This window comes from Sinohyriopsis cumingii, chromosome 4 (assembly GCF_028554795.1).
Source record: "Sinohyriopsis cumingii isolate HCF-2022 chromosome 4, ASM2855479v2, whole genome shotgun sequence".
Classification (NCBI taxonomy): Eukaryota; Metazoa; Mollusca; class Bivalvia; order Unionida; family Unionidae; genus Sinohyriopsis; species Sinohyriopsis cumingii.
Genome location: NC_142964.1, coordinates 100,371,443 through 100,390,184, shown reverse-complemented (window position 1 = coordinate 100,390,184; position 18,742 = coordinate 100,371,443). Strand labels below are relative to the sequence as shown.

The 18,742-nt window shown below is 36.1% G+C and overlaps 1 protein-coding gene across 3 annotated transcripts in view; it reads left to right on the top strand.

Annotated features, from left to right (window-relative positions):
• Positions 1–18,742, top strand: part of LOC149801768 (uncharacterized) — a 274,626-nt gene that overhangs the window by 118,705 nt on the left and 137,179 nt on the right. The gene's annotated exons all lie outside the window — the stretch shown is intronic.

Here is an 18,742-nt window from a genome sequence, read left to right as displayed (position 1 = left end):
ATTTTTATCACTTTTACTCTATGAAAGAATGTGATATTTAATAATAGAATGTCATTCCCATCATTTTTTGTCATTTCCCTAAAAATTCCCAACATTTTCCTAATTTATTTTAGACCCTGTAGCATGAAAAATCCCAATGATTTTGAAACACATGGATTAAAGGAGCTGCAGTGGCTCACTGGTTACCATACCAGATCCAATCAGTTTGGGTATGATTCCTACCATCAGATATGTTTGGGTTGGCTACCATAGTATGACCTTAGTAATAGGCACTTGACTCCAATTGTCTCATCACTAAATAACCTATTTGTGTTACTGTGCTGTAAAATACCAAACAACTGAAGGTGTGAAAAATCTAAAGATTCCAAGTTGTGTTGGAGACCTTGTTGCAGTGAATGCCAAACAAATTTTAAATGGTAGTTTCAAAGATCATGGGGAGGGAGGGCCGAGTGGCCAAGTGGTCTAAAGCACTCTCCATTACGGATCACTGCCATCTCACCTCTGTCTGCGTGGGTTAGAGTCTTGGATTCAGCCAATGTGGGTATGTGAGAAAGCTTGCCAGTAGCTTCTCGTGGGTCAGTGGTTCTTTCTGGGGATTTCCCGGGTTCTTACTCCACCATTAATACTGGCTGCCATGTGTAGCCTATCGTGTGCTGAAAAATGGCGTTAAACCCTACAACAACAACAAAGGTCATAGGATAGGTAAAGTTCTTGTTAAATTTTTGATCTTGGTCTATTCAGTAAATCAGTATAATAAACTACATAGACCTTGATCTGACAGCATAGTATGCATGGCAGATCAGAGTCTATGATGTTTGTAGTTGGACTTAGATGTGAGTATACATGGTGTTCTAAACATAATTCTTGCACTCGTATACATAAGAAAATATTGTGCATTTTATCCAGTTTTGAAATTTTAAATATGTATTGTTTTATATAAAAGAAAACAAGTTCAAAATCAGATTAATCGTTTCTAGGTTATTTTAGCTTTTCTATGGATTACATATAGATTTACTCCAGTATTTTGTAGCAGGTACATTAAATTACATTGGATACTTGTTTACACCGTGTCCAATTTAATAGCCCGAAAGTTGGCTAAAGGTAATGAGATAAGAGGATGCAGAGTGTGGTTAATTTCACAATTAAACAAGACTTACCAATATTGCAGTTTGACTGGGATTTTATGAACCTGTAAATTCCTGAGGGATCACATGAGATGGAAACATGATGAATCAATCTTGAGAACATGATCAGCTTGGATGTTTCTAAAAAAAAACAACAGCAGGGCAGCATATGCATGAAGCTAATCAGCTTACATATGGGTTGGCATGTGATCCCTCAGGCACCTACAGGTTCATAAAATCCCAATCAGACAGTTACTTTATTAAGTCTTGTTTAATTGTGAAACTTTATTTCTCCTGTAAGTGCCTCGGGATTCCAAGAGATTTCAGAGTTTATGCATCCAAGCAAACGCATCACAAAGAAGTGAAAATAAACTTTGTACTAGGAGTACAAGATAAAACTGTTAGTACCATACATGACCGTCTGAAATATTATCTGACATTTTCATAATTTAGACTTCCCAAGCAAAATGCCGTTGAAGTCTCCATCAGATCTAAGTTTAAGAAAGAACTTACAGAATGTGCCATCTTTATTACCCTCTGAAGTCTTTACAATAGCATGTAAAGACAGTTTCATATGAGCTACAGTAGTACCTGAAGCAGTTCTAGTACTACGAGCCCCAAAAATGGATGTATTAATTCCTGACTCTTTCATAAAAATCTTATTCCATCAGCTACAGTAGCAACAGCTTTACAAGGTTTTGTACTGAATGATAATGTTTGTTGTCAGTTCACTATACGCAATAAGTTCTGTTGATGTACTCTTTAAAATTTCAATTGAACAAAGCCCCATACCATGATAATGGAGAAAGTCAATTGTGACGGTTACCAGGCTCACTTCAAAGGTTCTCAAATTCTAACAACTCTATCAGTTGAAAAACTCTATCGGTTGAAATACTAATGTCATCAACATTTATTACTTGCAAAGTTTGGCATCTCTGCCTGCTAAGTAAGGCAAACTGCATAAACAATTTTTGAGTAACTTGTTTCAGAGAACTATTCCCCAGGCAAAAAAATGCAGATGAACAGAGCTCACATTCTAAGTTATGCTATTTCTTGGCAAACTTGGTCTGTGAAGAAAAACTCCTTTCAAAAATCTTTTTATAAAAACATCAATACATAGGTCTAAATTATTACTCAATTTTACTATTGAAAATAAGCAAATCTAGGAGTGTAAATACAGTTATAATCAAAACGTTCCATTAAGAAACCTAGGACATTATTTCCAGGGGGATCAATGGGATAAAAACATTTCCTAATTGAAAATTGTAACCTTTTCTGGATATGTATCTACTTTTGTTTCCTTATGGATTCTCTTAATGAATTGAGCATGTTGCTGGTTGCTTGTCCAAATATGCCTTTGCACAGCCAGGTTTTCTGCATCAGTGAAATACAGCTTGCCAGGTTGTCACCAGTGTGGGTTTTCCTTGTGTGGATCATGGTGGTATGGTCAGTAGGCTGTGAATCGGGGGGGGGGGGACGGACTGTATGACTGCTGAGTGATTTGTCTCGACAGGCAGGGAAGCCACAATGATGCAACAAGAATGACTTGTGCACTGTCATCCATTGTCTTTTCTTTGAGTGATGTAATATGTACAATGATAAGCTGAAAAAATCTCAAATACAGTAGAGTTCTCACCTATGCTAACTGCATATTTTCATGAAAGTTCTGTTGTAAAATACTATAATCATGAAAATTTGAAACTCAAGAGAAATACCAAGTACGGACTTGCTCACACTGGACCATGTATTGGACTCATCACATGGCCAATTCCATCACATGGGATCCTGGGGCACTTAAAATTGACATGTCAGAACTAGGGGTTACTGACACACTAACCACTGTCAGTCAGGTATGTAGAGAACTAATTTGTTTAAAATGTTTGCAATGAACATATCATTGTGAAGTTATGTCTAGGTGACAGAGCAGATGTATCACTATGACAGGCAAAATTGAGAAATGAACAAGACAAACATTGTTCTGCAGATGCACGAAATGCTTCTTGATAATGGTTGGGGGTGTTTTGGCACTGGGAGCTGAATGCCATTCCCAAGGACACCAAAGTAAACAATCCAGACTGGCCTGGGTGGGTACTGAACCTGTGATTGTTTTGTGGTACTTTTCCAACTGAACTATCATGGGTTGTTGAACATTTCTATCCTTTATACTGAGTCTTGCACATGTCTGTGAATGGCATGACACAGGTGTTACTTTTTCAGTGGTAGCAGGATTGCTGTTGTGAACAATATTAAGTTAACATTGGTTGAGCATGTACTGTATCTCTAAGTTTATACCCTGATGTGCTAGGAGTTTATGTCTTGCGTTGTTAGTCTGTAATAGTCTTCAATAAAAAAAATAAGTAGTTTACCATCCCTTGCATCTTAGAGATGGTCTTAAATTTGTCATACTTTTTTAATGTATAAATCATGTCCATGTATATTCACTAATTTGGGATATCTTATTAGACTTTGTGTGCGTAAAAAAACTAAATTTCTTATGGCCTGTTTTAAATGTATGTATATTTTACTTTCTGTGACAGTCTGTCTGTACTTGTACATCCCAGTCCTCTCAGATTGAAATAGATTACTATTTGTTTTTTATTTTTTTCCTTCCCTAGTCTGCTGCAAAAACAGTAATGTGAAAAGATATTTCTCTTTATACTGCTATATTTGTTTACTTGTTATATTGCTTTTGGTGTGTGTTCAGATGCTTGGCACTTAATTAGTATATCATATATGAAGGTAGTCTGCATCATTAACAGAGATAGCACAAGCTGATCCTAGCCATATCCAGGGGCAATGTTTGCACCAAGGTTGGAAAAAAAAATAATACAGTGAATTCACTATTATTTTTGGAGTTGCAGCTTTTGCTGATTTCATCACCGGTACTAAAGACTTATTTAAAGACCAAGCTAATGAAGACAGTAAGAACCCATCACATTCTATCAATTTAAAACCAACAAATATGTTATTATTTGCAAATGAAAGAAATTAATGCCATGAAATATAAATGAATTCACTGTAGTCAGCTTATATATAGTTAAGGCGTATGCATGTTTATTTTTGTATTTCTTTTTTTATCAATGTTAATACAGCTAAGGTAATTTTTTGTGTCCCTGTGTATGCCAGCTTTTCACAAAAATGACCAGTACTATTACTGACCAAGTATAGTGTATAGTGCTAATAAGTGGTAGTTGGTGGGGTAAGTGTGTGTGATTAGGATTTTTAACGTAGCTTTAACAATTTTTCAGTCATATCTTTTCCATGTCTGCAGTGTGGCAGTTTATAGTGATGTCCCCCAGTTACATTATCCTGACACCAGGCTTACCAGTCCTAACACTAACCTCTTAATGCTGAGCGCCTAGCGGGGCAGCTGTTAGTACCATTTTTGTAAGTCTTTGATATGACTCGGCCGGGGTTTGAACCCATGACCTCCTGCTTCTGAGGCAGACACTCTAACCACTAGGCCGCCGGAGCGGTGTGTGGGTGTATCAGCAATAAATGGAAACAGTATCCAAATTAAACAATGCCAGTAGGATATTAAAATTTAGCTTAGTAATATTTTATTCAGTCAAGCAAAAATAAATTTCTTCCAGTATGTTAGTCTGAAGAAAACAAAGACAATTTGGCAGCACAGATTAGAGTTCTTTTCAGTATACACTGGGAAGTATGCCATGTCATATCATGTCATGTGTATGCAATATTTAATATGGTATTTACTATATTGTGCCATTTATACACATTCATAGTAGAGATGTATACAATTTATCATATTCATTCATAGTGGGCAAGAATTTTTAACTTCTGTGTCTTCTGTCTCTAGCAGTGTTGTAAACCTGGGCTATACACTTAGTACGTATTTAAGTTATTTGGTCTATATACACATTGGTAAGCAATTCCATTTTTTTTAAACTATTAGATTCTAGTATTCTTGAAAATGTTTTGTATAATAGTCCCAATAACAAATGAAGAAAGTAATAGACTTTCTCTATCTGTAGCACATTTCTTCCTAAACCACAAAGTGGATATTTATTAAACTTGGTACATAGGTTGCCCATGTCATAACCATCTTCAAGAAGGTTATGTGGGATCTTTTGCAACTCCCCTGGGGTAAAGGGTAAAGTGGATGAATCAGAGGTCAAATATACAACAGTACTAGTTAGTGGCATTTTGCCTTGGTATTGTTCCGTGGATCGAGGAAATATTAAATTAAAGTGTGAACTTATAGATCGAATAAATAAAGATCTGAACAGATATATAGAACAGAATGACACGAGCCCCCATACATAGAAAAACAAATATATAATCAATTAAAATAGACAGCTGGGATAATACATTACGTTAGGAAGATACACTTCTATTTTAAATAAATCTTTCACCGAATTTCAAACACAAATATATTTATATAAATAGCTGATTTATTTTAAATGATAGAATTAGTTCATATATTTGAGTGAACGATCAAAGTCATTGCCTTGTACAACTTCATAACCTGCTTATTCCGGAACTCCAACTTCAGTGTGGTGGTTCCTCTAGGTCCTTTTGCTTTTTCCCTTTTCCAACCTCCCTACTGTCCTTCAACATCTGAATGCTTGTTCACATGCATCTGTCCATATAAATTTCATCAGAGATTTTTTCCAAGTCAAGTCAGTCCCAAGAGAGATCGAACATCCGTCTTGGTGGTCGGTGATACTACGTCCCTAAGTTGGTCGACCGTTGAACTATCTGGGTTCATGTGTCTTTCCTGAGGGTATGACCTAGGTAGGTTAGTTTCCTAAACCCTACATGGTTTGGCTGTGGCAACACATACCTACATCCTAATATTATGTCACAAGACGGTCTCGTCAGACACACTGCTTGTAATTCATCCCATTACATGCAGTGAATAAAGATCATTGTTAACAACCAGGAGCGAATCTTTCGTCTGGTTAGCAAACTGGACTTCAAGCATCTTGCCTGTGTAATCTCTGGCTTGACATCTACTATCTACCTAGGCCAGATAACTATAGCTGGTATCATATAGCACAGTTGCCATCTCACCATTAACAGTAGCTACCACTGTGTTAGTCAACTCCACTGTTTTCTGTTTCTTAACAGTATTTGGAGTTACCTAATTAATTGTTGTTGGACGATACTTCCTACAATCCTTAACGACATGGCCTGGTCTGTTGCAGCTGTAGTACACCAGCTCACCTTTCCTCCCCAGGTTATCCTTCTCTGCCCCCTGAGTCTTCCCTGACCCATGGAAATGTTCTCCGATGGGATTTCCAGCCCCTGGCCTCCCACCATTCTGAACATTCTGTCTTTGGGGTACTACCTCAGTGGTCTTTCTATGCTCGCTGATGCCAGGTCAGTCCCTGTCAACCCAGGTGGTGGAAGCAAGTGCACACTCTCATAGTGCTCGGCCATCACATTTATATCATCCAAGGTTGAGAATTCACACTCCGCTAAGAACACTATTAAGTCTTTTCTATATGTACTTACGAAGTACTCTTTCTAAATTTTCTCACATATGCCTTCATACGTTGCACGGTACCAGACATTTTCATCTATTTATAAAAATTTTGTCTATGTGGCTATGGAATAGTGAATGTGTTTTGGTAGCTCTCTTTGACGATTCTATTAAAAGTTTTCGAAACATTTCCACTGACAGCTCATAGTGCCATAGTAGCGCTTTCTTCAGGGCATCGTAGTTGTCTACCTCGTTCGGTGTCATATTATGGTAGACCTATTTCATGGCTCCCTGTAAGAATGTTAAAACATTCATAGTCCACGGGTCTTTGGGTAGCTGATGAACCAGTGCTAACTTTTCGAACTGCGCCAAGAAGTTGTCAATGATTTTGTTCTTGTTGTTGAACATGGACATGGTGATCTATATTGGTCATCTGTCTTCAGATCGCCTACTTGTGGGTCCTGAACGTTATTCAGGTCTTCACCCCTTCTGTTCATATTTTCTAGAGTTTTCTTTGGCCTGCAATCTGGCTAGTTTGAGTGCTCGTTTAGCCACTTGTCTGTCTTTCTCTCATTCCATGGCTAGTTGCTCCTTGTGTTCTCTAACAAATTCAGCTAACTGGGTCCCTTTCTAACCTAATTCGTCCTTACCAATTGACTTAAATTCTCTAATTGTCTGTTCCCATCCTGGTCTACTTGTACGGTGACACAAGAATTAAGTCCTTTACCTACACTTAAGTTTTACTGCCCTACTCGAAAATAGCCCCACATATATTTATCCTACTTCTAGTGTTGCCTAATCAATTAAACCAAACTATTCTTGCACCAACAATTAATAAACGGTCAGTACACAGCTGGAATGTCTCTCCAAATTTGGCTTAACACTTACACACTCAAGGCATAATTACTACTGCGGGGTTGGCCTGAATATCTCAAAGGTAATTCTTCACTTCACAAATTTAGAATACGACTCGAACTGCAAGGAATTTGCCTCAATCTCTTACAATATTTTCATCACAGTATGAAAAGAAATGGCAAGAAAATTGCATGCACAGAATATAAAAAGAAAAGCAGACAATGATTCGATTCACTCTGATCGCTGTTTCTTGACAAGAACTATTGAAATTATCACAGTTTAGATACTTATTCTATTCTATATTTGCTCAGACTCTTTACTTGAATAAAATGTTCTGATCCCCAGACGAGCACCCACTTTGTAGCGGTTGCTACTAGTGGTGTTGTTGTGAGGTTGTACCTTCTTATAAGGTGTCTGCTTTTTATTTGGCTATTGTTATCTAGAGGGTGATCGCTCTCGGTATTGTTGCCCGGATTGAGTAAATATTAGGTAAAACAAAATGTGAACTTAGCAGATAATAGAACAGAATGACATGAGCCCCCATACATGGAAAAACTAAAATTGAATCAATTACATCAACAACTGGGATAATACATTACATTAGGAAGATGCACTTCTTTTTTAAACAAATCTTTCATCAATTTCAAACACAAATTTATTTATATAAATACCCAATCTGTTTTAAATGATAAAATTAGTTCATCATATATTCGAGTGAATGATCGATGTCATTGCCTTGTATAACTTCACAACCTGTTATTTCCAGAACTCCAACTTCACTATGGTGGTTCCTCTAGGTCCTTTTGCTTTTACCCTTTTCCAACCTCCCTATTGTCTTGCCTCTTTCGGCCCTCAACCTTTGTGTGGGTAGGTGGATACTTAAGTACGTAAATACATAGATACTTGGATAAGTAGGTACATGGATAAGTAATTGGATACTTAAGTGGATGCGTCCATGGATACTTCAGTGGATCTATATCCCCTCGTGCTTTCAAGCTTTGTTCACTTCTACCACCAAAATTGTATTTGTTGACTTTGCAGACAGCCGGTCCCTTTGACCAATGTTTTAAGAGAGAACTTTTTCCAAATTTACTCTTGGAGTCCTTTATAATTTCACTCTTGCAGGAAAAAACGCAGACTGACAAGATTTCTTTTGATGAGGGCAATTTAACCCCAATAAATTTTCATGTGGGAACCATGCCCCTTATATAGCATAATCAATTATGATTAAATTTATTTACCACCTTTTATAACTAGGCGCCAGAATTGTGGTCAGGCTCACTTATAGAATTCCAAACAACAGATCTGGAAAATTTCAAATCTGACAGTTCTGATATAAAATCGACTGTATCCTTCCCTTTTGAAGTCGTCTAACGGTTAAGTAAACAAAGGCTTAATTAAGAATCACTTCCTCTCCCATCACAGGCATTAGAAATTATTGCATTATAGCGATTTAATAAGCACCTGTCCCCATAAATCTAATTGATCTCTGGCCCAAATTAATGTGTTCTTCATAGATCGACAGAAAGGACTATATTGAATAAGGCCCATTTTCTGCCCTCATTGTATTATTTGATGTATAAATTACTCTATTCTGTATGAAATAAGCATATAAATTTCTTTTTCATACCTAAATACGACCTTTGAACATGGTCTGGTTTGGGAAATTGAAGAGAAAATGCTACATTTGAGCAACTTTAAAACTAGAAATAAGGTATAAGCGCAGGCTTGATCAGACAAGGTATTTACACTGATCGATTATTTTTTATTAAATTGTTTAGGTTCTCATATTAACTTTTGTGTTCACATTTGCGCTAATCACTAAAAATATAAAAATTCTTGAATTTTGCTATGTATCATTGTCGTTGTTTTCCCTGTTTCACCGTAACTGCCAATGTATCACTACGTGTGAGCAATTAGATCTGCATTCCTAGAGTGCATCATATTATTTCCTTCATTATTATTTTACAAAATTTCCCAGAATAATATAGATTCTGATATTTTAAAAACGTTTTCCAACAGTTTCTATCCTTCTTCATTCTTTTTAAATTGCATTGGGAACAATATTTTTTGAAGAGGCGCTGAAGGGGCATTTTGAACTATATGTAAACAAAGACTACGTGGAGTAAACATTAAATATATTTTAATGTTGCCATTTTTTTTTGCAAAAGGATGATGTAAATAATAGGGTAAGGACATATATTTTATTTATTTTATATATTAATAATAGGTTTTTTCTTTATTTCCATCACAATACCATTTGCTACGTTAAATTCACTATTACACTGCAATTCTGTACATGTAATCTTTAAATGAATCCGTCAATATTTTTATGGAAATAACATTTACAACCTGCGCATTTTGTCATTAAGCTGTGTTAACTGGGTCTTTCTCCATATAGTAACAATATTAATTAAACTAAAGCAATAACTGGGCAAACAACAAAGTGTCGTCTGCAGTTATATAAATCTGCTTGGACAAAATGTGTCATTTGCATAATATACAAACTCTTAAACGAAAGTGTCCATAGCTCAAACGGTATAGCATTTGTTGTGCCAATTTGGCGCACCACATTTGAATCCCCCGAAGCTCCGTCTTTTTTTCTCTTTCTATTATCTTTTTCTTTTTAAGAATTAATATCCATTATATTAACAGCAGTCAATTTACAGATTTGAAATAAAATTAGTAACTGCTCAGTTTTCAAAACCAACTAAAAACAATGCACAATTTGCAAATCATTTTATTTTTATATCGTGCAAGGTAACATTTGTATCAGTATGTTATTCATCTAAAACGTATTTCACATTTTTCAGAAGTTCATTAAAAGTGCTGAAACAATATTTTGTTTTTTTCTTAATTATGTCCATATTATATCTTTACAGATGAATATATAGTTTATTGTTGTTGTTGTTGTTGTTGTTGTTGTAGGGTTTAACACCATTTTTCAGCACTCGATAGGCTATACATGGTGGCCAGTATTAATGGTGGAGGAAGAACCCGGGAAAACCCTGGAAAGAACCACCGATCCACGAGAAGCTATTGGCAAGCTTTCTCACATACCCACATTGGCCGAATCGGAGACTTGAACCCACACAGACAGAGGTGAGATGGCAATGATCTGTAACGGAGAGCGATTTAGGCCACTCGAGGTCCCTAAATATGTAGTTTATAAATAGATTATAGTTTGACCATAGGCTACTTCAGGATGTGTGGAAGACAATGTTTTTTCTTTTCTTCTAAAGATAGAAATACAGTAGTGTATGTAACAGTAGTGTAGTGAAGGTAACAAACCCATGTATTCGACGAAGAAGCGAACGTACATCTTCTTGTTAACACTTCCTTTACAGTCATATTCACTAATAACAAACAATCAATTAAATAATTCAATAATATTAAAAATCAATCATTAATATTAAACTATTTTATTGAGGAACATTTTTTTTTGTATTTTATGATTAATTACCTTTTTGTCAAAGTATTTTAGAAACAGTTTTCAGTTGATGCATAAATTCGATGTTCTATTTTTGTCTACCATGGACCATTTTTGGAATAGTTTTAGAAAATAAACTTTATATTTAGCTCTTTATAAATCCTAAAACAATAAAAATGCATTTTGCAAATTTGAAATTGAGTGAATAGCTCATGGTAAAAGAAGTAAAAGGAAACGATGACTACTATCCATGTCTTTTTTGATAGTGATTTGACACTCTGTAACCATGGGTAACCATGGCAATGGACACGTGAACACAAAACTGATGTCAGAAATAAATGTTAACCACCTCATATATAAAGTATACATAATATAAAGACATTTGGAGAGGGGGCAGAAAATGGCCCTTATTCAGTATAGTCCTTTGCATCCTCAAGTTTGAAATTAAGATAAAATTTTATGCATCTTTTTAGAATAACGTGCAAATGGACACTATGAGTATGCATAGTATTCATCAGACAAGCAAGCGATGCTGGGAGACATGCATGAAATATGAATCAATAGGCTGATGGCCAAGGTCCCAGTTATCAGATTAGGCAAAATTATAAAATTTGACATCTTGAGTATTTGCAGTTTTTGAAGGGCACAAAATATGACTGAATGCTGGTACTTAATGTAGCAGTTATAATTCTGCCTTTTTATGCTACAAGATGAGTGGGAATAATCCAATTGACTTTAATATAAATGGAATCTTTACATCAGACAGATGGGTTTAGTTCATGATGATAATGAATGGTCATTCTAGTAGTAATGAGAACAGTGTGTTCAGTACCATTTCATCTGTTGGGATACAGTAATTTTGATGAAATTAGATAATCTAAATGTGAAGTACAGATTGTTTTGATGCATGCTGAAATAAGTGGTTCTTGACTGCCATTATAATGACACTCAGGTCTACATGTCTCAAAGAAAACATGTTTGACTTCTGAATTGAACTTATACATCAAAGAGGGGCATATTACACCCTTTAATTGAGCAGCAATAAATGTCAGGCTGCTGAACTCAGACAACAGAATTATTTTAATAATGCTTGTCCTTTTGGTGCTGGAATGAAAACTTCACTTGTTAATACAAGATCATTATCTATTGTGTAATGTGGGTTTGTGTGTATGTATGTATACATATATATAAAGAATACAAATCATATGGTGAATAACAGTCCTTTCAAGTGCACTTGATTCAGCAAGGGATCACGTGTGTCAGAGATTGATTAAGATAAATGCAATAAACTGACAATGAACAGTGCAAAACTAGTATCTAACTAGCCTAAGCGCTTTTGACTCTCACTGAGTCTTTTTCGAAGGCAATTACATAACAGAGACAAGACAGACAAATAGAAAAACCATTGAATTTGCAAAACTTTACATGGCTGTTTCTACAGGAATTAAACCTTTAAATGTCTTGTTTCAACTTGTTTATTTCAACTTGTTGCAGATGCTGGAAAATATTTTTAATGACTTAGAAATTGATGAGCTTTTAACGACATTTGTTGTTTTATGTAAATTTATACAAGGACAAATTATATCCCAGATATTTCATTGTTATTGTAGTAATTTCAGGCTATTAACACATTAACCCCTGAAGGTTTTTGTCATTTTCGTCTGAAATTCGAGTAGGAAACACATTTTGAAAGCTATTTCTGAATACATCCTAAAACACCAACTTCCTGGTGATCTTCCAATAACATAATGCCTAGTTGTGTTAGAAACATCATTTTTCATTGGCTATTTGGCTCGCACATGAGCAAAAGGGTAAAGGTTGGAGTTCTTTTCTTTTTTCTTTTTTGCTTAACGGACCCATTATTTTCGTATTGAGACCACTCTTTATTCCAAATGCCCATCTTATCCTACTTTTTGCAAAGGTTCATCTGTCTGTTTGCAGTTCATACCAGCCTGTCTTATATCTAAGACAAAAAAGTCTAAAATCCGGACACAAAATTGGATTCTGACCACAGGCAAATTTTGGGTACAAAAAAATCGGGTCCAAAAAATGAGGTTTTTTTCCCTCTGTATTTTGTAGTGCAACTAGAAATTCCAGATTATTTGGTATCATTGTAGAGCTACATCTGTCTACCTTTCTATAATACCACCCACTTTAGTGTATCTTACATGACTATGACGCTACAGAGCTTGGCAGTAGGCTACTACCTCCTGCCACATAAACTCGTCACCAGGGGTTAATGTGTTAAGAAAATTTAGAGAATTTTTAAAAGAAACTGTGTCAGCTGTGAAAGATAATTTTATTTGTGCATGGCTGTCTTTTTCTAGTCTTCTTGGTTCAGACTGCTAGGTTTCAATGTTCTAAGGTGGCATATCCAGTAAGATTCCTTTTCTTTCCTGGTTTTGAAATTCCAGTTGGGGTTGTGAGCAATTGCAGTAAGTGTTATATCACTGAAAGTGTGGCCAGGGGAGGAGAGGAGTTCTGTGACTGGGCTTCTGTACAGCTTCTCTGTCATCCAATCCGGTCTATGCAACCTTCATTGATGACTGCTGTCAGTTTATTGCACACACACACACACACACACACACAGATACAGATATATATATATATATATATATATATATATATATATATATATATATATATATATATATATATATATATATATACACACACACATACATACATAATGAGGACTTTGTATAGCGCCTAATCTTTAGAAGCTGTAAGCGCTTTACAACATTAGACAATTCCTATAAGACAAAAAACATAATAATATTATTACAAAAACAAGCACCATGAAATTAGAAAAACATTAAAAAATAAAAAACATGCTGAGAATATTTCAGGTAGGAAACATTATTAGGTCTTTAAGTTTGTTCTACACCTAATTCAGTTTGAATGCAAGATGAATCTGTGAAAGTCAGCTTTAAAATTTACTTGTCCATACACTTAAAAAGGTCTCAAGATTAATTTGTAACTTATGAAGAAGCACTCATCAAACGATCCCTGACAATTCCTGTTAGGGATAAAAGGAGGCAGACCACCAGTCTCCTCCAAGATTATCAAGAAGGGATTATCAATCCTATTAGCTAAGGAAGGAATATATATTAGGGCCCCATTTCAGGTTCAACAAGATGATGCTCATTCCATTACATTCCATTGGTGCAGACTCTTTTCTTCTGTTGGGAACCTCAGCTTCTTTGCACCTCTTGGATCAGGTGATAAAGGAGGAGACATATAGACTTTTCATAAGGTGGTAAAAAAACTTTTTACTGCCTCCTTCCCTAGATACATGTGCCAAGCCTTCAGGGACTGAGATTGTCACTGGCCTAGAGACACTGAGACCCACTCTCATTCACATCTTTTGCTGCTCCTGTACTCAGCAGTGATCCAAGATTTAGTGCAAGAGGCTTCCAGACAGCAAAATAGGTGGTCTTTCACCTCTTCTATGCTTCAACTGCTACTTTCCACCTCTAATAATGGGTTCATTCTCTCGCTTGAACCCCTTAATCTTCCCACCCCCACCCTTTTGACTTAAGTGTTTCCCATGTGAGGATATTGGCTGGAACCTGGGCTTGTATGAGATAAATAAATCAGTTGAGGCTCATGGCAGCTAAATGTTGAAGTGTCCATGTGTACATTTCAGAAGCAGCTCTTCAGCACCTGAGAATGAAAGTCAGTGAGGATAGGGCTATTGTTGCATTTTGGATGTACTGGAATCACTCCTCTTTGTATGATGTCATATAATAAATCTTCTGGCAACCTTAATCTACTTTCCCTACACTGCTCTGGTGGCCTAGTGGTTAGAGCGTCTGCCTCGGATGTGAGAGGTCGTGGGTTCGATCCCTGGCTGAGTCATACCAAAGACTTACAAAAATGGTACTAACAGCTGCCTCGCTTGGTACTCAGCATTAAGAGGTTAGTGTTAGGACTGGTCGGCCTGGTGTTAGGATAATGTGACTGGGTGGGTCATCATGCTACATGTCTGCAGCATGATGCCCCAGTGCTAAACATCACTATAAGCTGTCACACTGCAGACATCGTAGCGATATGACTGAATTTGCTTTAAAGCTACGTTAAAAATCTAAATCACACACACACACACATGCTGTTAACTGCCACACTGCAGACATCGTACCGATATGACTGAAAAATTGTTAACGCTACGTTAAAAATCCAAATTACACACACACACACCTTCCCAATCTTTCACCTTTGATTTTTGGCACACCAGAGTGAAGGCATTTACCTTTTGGGTCCAATTTTGACAGTACAACATGTGGCCAAGCCATCTTCCTGCCTACAACATAGAATACCCCTTTAAGTACACTTCTCTCAGTTTTTAGCTGTAATAGTCAAAGACTAGAAGAGCTTATGTGAGGGTCTTTTGTCCATCATCTTTTGTCCATTGTCTGACCATCTATTAGCACATGATTATTATTGCTACTCCTAATCTTCTTTGGGGATGGTAGTGAAACGTTTCACACACATTCATCTCATGGTCTTGTTAGTCCTGAATGAAAATGGTGCTGCTCAGACATCCAGTATGGCTAACATGGCAGTCATCTTGAAAACCCTGTTATTACTACTCCTAATGAATGGCTGGTCATATCAATATGTTTTTCACATAAAAATGTCTGATGATGTCTAGTTGGTGATAACTAAAAATAGTGTCAAGCTCATGCTCAATGTGTCTTCAGCAGCCATCTTGAAAGTCTTGCTGTTACTTTTTTGTCCAGAACAGAAAGTCATATTGACATGGGGTTTTCACTGAAAGACTTCTTTAAAATGTCTAGTATGTTATAAATGAAAATGATGCCCAACTATGTTCATTATGAACACCACAGCATCCAACTTGACAATCTTGTTATCATTACTCTCCTGAATGGATGATTGTTTCAACATTACATTTTCACTTTTTGTGATGTCTAGTATGTTCTAATTGAAAGTGATGCTGATCATATATCCAGTATGGTCAGCACATCAGCCATTTTGAAGCTCTTATCATTTTCCCTCTGAATTGAAAGTCATAATGACTTTTTATAATAAGTAGTTAGTTCTAAATGAAAATGGTACTGATCTGATGCCTATTATAGCCATCTTAAAAATTGTGTTTTGGTTCTTAAAAATGGAAAATTATTTGTACATAATGGTTTTCATCAGAAGAGGTTTTATAGTGTTTAGTTGGTCCTAAATGAAAGTGACTAACCTGCAGGGGGCCCCAAGTGGCCGAGTGGTCTAAAGCGCTCACCGTTCCGGATCACTGCCATCTCACCTCTGCCTGCGTGGGTTCGAGTCCAAGGGTACGTGGGAAAGCCTGCCAGTAGCTTCTCGTGGGTCGGTGGTTCTTCCCTGGGTTTTCCAGGGTTCTTCCTCCACCAGTTATACTGGCTGCCATGTATAGCCTATCTTGTGCTGAAAAATGGCATTAAACCTGAGAACGACAACTAACCTGCAGTATGGCCACAATGGTGGCTATCTTGAAATCTTTTGTTGCTGTGACAGTTGTCATGAAAATTATCTTACTACTCTCCCTGAAATGATGAATATTGTGACATGGATGTTTGGATGAAAGACTTTGAGATAACCAATGTGTGTGTGCACCATAGCAGCTCATTTGAAATCTTGTTATTGCCGAGGAATATCAGAGATGGTTTCAACACTCAGCAGTTAAAAGGAAGAAATGGTCTTATCTTGAATTCCTGGAAATTCTTTTTGTGCAGCTGAGTGTCAGTCCCTTCGAGAGACTCTTATTTACATTTTCGCTGGGTACTTTCTTGTGATCTTAATATCCACCCCACCCCACCCCAGACACCAGTCTGAAAATGTGACTGATACAACAGGTGTGCTTCTGCTGTCAGTTTGCACATTACAAACCATTCCACCCCATTCTCTCTCCGTCATTGTTGTACTCTCACTAGTGATCTCAAAATATGTATATGGAAGAAACAGAGAGTTTGTTCAAAAAGTGTACGATAGGGAGTGTTTGTAATCAGCAACATAATCAATAATTGCAGCAATGCAGAACAATGTGACAAGAACTGTCAATATGAGCAGTAGCTTTTATTATAATTTTAATGAGTATTGTGACCTTGTCTTTTATTATAATTTTAATGATTATTGTAACCTTGTCTTTTATTATAATTTTAATGACTAATGTGACCTTGTCTTTTATTATAATTTTAATGATTATTGTGACCTTGTCTTTTATTATAATTTTAATGATTATTGTGACCTTGTCTTTTATTATAATTTTAATGATTATTGTGACCTTGTCTTTTATTATAATTTTAATAATTAATGTGACCTTGTCTTTTATTATAAATTTAATGATTAATGTGACCTTGTCTTTTATTATAATTTTAATGATTAATGTGACCTTGTCTTTTATTATAATTTTAATGATTAATGTGACCTTGTCTTTTATTATAATTTTAATGATTAATGTGACCTTGTCTTTTATTATAATTTTAATGATTATTGTGATCTTGTCTTTTATTATAATTTTAATGATTAATGTGACCTTGTCTTTTATTATAATTTTAATGATTAGTATGACTTGATTTTGGCGACATTTATATAATTTAAAAATGAATGCAGTTAATTAACTTGGAGAAAAGACCTCGCACATATAGTTTTGAAGCTGAAATATGATAATGAAAAATTTTCACAGTCAAATGGTAATAGGGAAAGTTCATGTCAAGTAAGCGACAGTCCTGTGAAAAATAGCAATTACTGGTACAAGTTCTGCAGCGAAATGCTTCAGATTGACAGGTGTTGATGCATGCAATGAAAGCTGTGAAGTCTGTCATGTTTGTGTCATTTACAGGTACTTCATAGCAAAGTTAACAGTTATTGCCATGGGTATCTACTGTTTTTGCTCATGTGTAACACATAACTGTGAACACCATAGACCCTGACTTTCCATAGCATAATGCTGCATTGGATCAGGTATACACAATATGTTCTACTTATGTGCCAACAGCCTAGACCTTTATCTGTTGGCATATCATTCATGTTCAATCAGACTCTTGTTTAGCTTTGTGATATTGCTGCCACATGAGGGTCTGGTAAAATACTTAATTGATTACTATTACTAATAAAAGGCACTTTGGTCCAAATTTGTAGTAACAAAACTATAAGGACATTTCTTGCCATCTCAGTATTTATTTAGACATGTTTTTTGAAGTCGTTTAATTTTATTGTAAGCTTAATAGGATATCATTAGACAACACTTTGTAAACAGTCACCAATGCACTAGGTGTGTCTCAATCTGCCAATTAAACACACCAATGCAGGAGGTGTTTCAATCAGCATTAAAATTGTCCATATGTTTACACAAAATATGATGTGGGGCCCCGAGTGGCCGAGTTGTCTAAAGCACTCTCTGTTACGGATCACTGCCATCTCACCTCTGTCTGTGTGGGTTCGAGTCTAGGATTCGGCCAATGTGGGTATGTTAGAAAGCTTACCAGTAGCGTCTCGTGGGTTGGTGGTTCTTCCCAGGGTTCTTCCTCCACCATTAATACTGGCCGCCATGCATAGCCTATTGTGTGCTGATAAATGGCGCTAAACTCCACAACAACAACAAAATATGATGTCAACTCATCATCACAATTATGTATTATGTCATTTCCTCTCATCATCGAGTAAATTGCTTTTTCGGATTTTGGAAAACCTCATTTTGGTATTGCAAGGAAAACTCTCATTTTTTTCCCCCCAGTGCTTGTTTGGTGAAGGTCTCACCAATCCATTTGAAAAGTTTGATTGAGTGAAACTGTTAGATCAGGCTCCATGTTTATTTTATAGTTGAATGTGTTATACACAACGAAATATGCAGTAAATATTTAAAGGACTCACTAGCATCAGCTACTTATTAGC